We start from the raw sequence: 2549 nt of genomic DNA on the forward strand, positions 1-2549 counted from the left end.
CACCCACCGCTTGCTTGACTAGTGGAGGGTCGTTAGCCGAACGGGTAGGACAATGACTTAAAAATTCTCATTAAAAGTATAATGATCATTATAAAGTAACTAAATATTTTATAAATTCCCAATCTTAGTTACTTTAGGAAAAATGTGAATAAGGTGCTAATCCATGAAATTAAACTTTGCACCTTGTTTAAGTTGTTGGTGGAGCGTGTGTGGTTTACCGGAACACTAACTTGGACTTTGCAAGGAAGGCAAATGGTGACTTAAGGTTTTTTCATGAGGTCGGAAGGAGCGCGTGTGGTTTACCGGCACTTCGATTAAGTGAAAAAACATTGAGGGTACCAAGTAATTTGCATGGTTACTTCACACCTTGTTTTGTGATCCTCGGTATCCCAGTCAAAAAACATGAAGGGCACACTCGAGATTGAAACTTTCTCTTTAAAAGTTCAATGAATGTCAAAGAATCTAGGCATTTCTAAAAGCCAAATAAAACCTAATAATTTATGTTTCGTTTTCATGGTGGAAATTGGTGAATTGTCATTCACCTACCTTTCAAATATGTTATAACATGGATTACGACATCCATCTTCTAGGTTATAATATATTGTGATAGGATCCTAGCCTTAATATTACATTTGGGTGTTTAATTAAGGACTATCCCTATATCTAAACTAAACTTACTTTCTTCCTTTCAGATGTCTTCCAACAATGATACTCATGGCTCAAACCCTACTGGCTCCTTCTCTCTCATGAACCTTTGTAGGAGAGTCATCTTTGATGGATCCAACTTTACTGACTGGATCAGAAACATCAGGATGGTCACTCGTTAGGAGAACAAGGAATATGTTCTTGAAAAAGAGCTCAAGGTGCCTGAGCCAACTGCTACTCCTGAGGAGCTTGCTGAATATGAGGTTCATGAAAGAGATGCTACCAAAGTGGCATGCATCATGATGGCCACCATGAAAGCTAAGCTCCAAAAGTCCTATGAGGAGTACTATCCTTTTGAGATGCACCAGGATTTGATGGACCGCTACCATCAGAGTGCTCGTCAAGAGTGATATGAAAACATCTCCTCTATGATCACAACCTGAATGAAAGATGGTGAACGCATCACGAGCCACATGCAGAAAATGCAAAGGTATGTGGATCGATTGATGAAGTTGAATGTGAACTTCCCTGAGTAGTTAGCAATAGATATTATTTTGCACTCCTTACCTTCGTGTTATGATCAATTCCGCATGACATACCACATGAATAAGGAAGAAGTTACACTTAGCAAACTTCAGTGACTCCTAAAGACTGCATAATCCGGTCTTAAAGGTAAGTTGGTTGTGACCACTCCTACTTCTACTCCAAACTCAGCACCTGTCCTAGCAATCGGGAAAGGTAGAGGGAAGAAGAGAAAGAACCCTTCAAAGGGTACCAAGGGTAAGACCCTTTATGGTCCTCTTCTAGCAGAACCAAGAAAGGTTCTGTTACACCTTCTTCTGATCACAAAGAGGCTGAATGCTTCTATTGCCACGAAAAGGCGCACTGGAAGCGTAACTCTCCAAAGTACCAACAAGATTTGAATGATGGGAAAGTTAAACCCAACCATGTAGGTATTTACACTATATCATCTAATAATTCACTCTATTCTAACTCTTGGGGTCCTTGATACCAGTTGCGGTATTCGTATTTGTTATGAATTGCAGGGACTAAGAAAAAGTGAGAATGTGGAGCATGGAAAGATAAACTTGATCATGGGGAATAGGAAAGTTTCACCTATCACCAAGATTGGAGTTTATACTTTGTTGCTTAGTAGTGGATTTACTTTAGATTTGAATAAATGTTGTTATTCGCCAGAAATGGTAAGAAATGTTATTTTCTTTCATGCTTTGTATAAACAAGGTTTTATCTTTTCTTTTGATAATGAAATTGGTGGAATAAATGCTTTCTTTAATAATGTGTTTTATTTTAAAGCATTACCTTGTGATGGTGTGTATGAAGTTGTGTCTGTTGTAGATAATTTAGGAAATAATGTATTGTGTATTGATTCTACTAATGATAGTAACTTGAATAAAGCATCATTATGGTATTGTTGTCTTGGATATATAAGCAAGAAATGCATAGGCCAACTCCAAAAGGATGGAGTCTTGGAGTCATTTTACCTAAAGTCAGATGATAGCTGCGAATAATGCTTACTTGGAAAAATGTCAAAGTCGCCCTTCACACGTTCTTGTGAGAGGGGTGAAGGTTTGTTGGTTCTTGTACACACGGATGTGTGTGGACCATTCAAACATGACGCAAGGGATGATAATCGTTATTATTTGACTTTTACTGATGATTCCAATAGATATGGATATGTCTACTTAATCAAGCATAAGTCAGATACTTTCGAGAGGTTTAAGGAATTTAAACAGGAAGTCGAGAATCAATTGGGTAGGAACATTAAGATGCTTCGATCCGATTGAGGTGGTGAGTATTTTAGTTCAGAGTTCCTCGACTATCTAAGGGAATGTGGGATTTTCTCACAATTGACACCTCCCAGGACACCGCAATTGAATGGTGTG

This window comes from Lactuca saligna, chromosome 6 (assembly GCF_052625555.1).
Source record: "Lactuca saligna cultivar CGN05327 chromosome 6, ASM5262555v1, whole genome shotgun sequence".
Classification (NCBI taxonomy): Eukaryota; Viridiplantae; Streptophyta; class Magnoliopsida; order Asterales; family Asteraceae; genus Lactuca; species Lactuca saligna.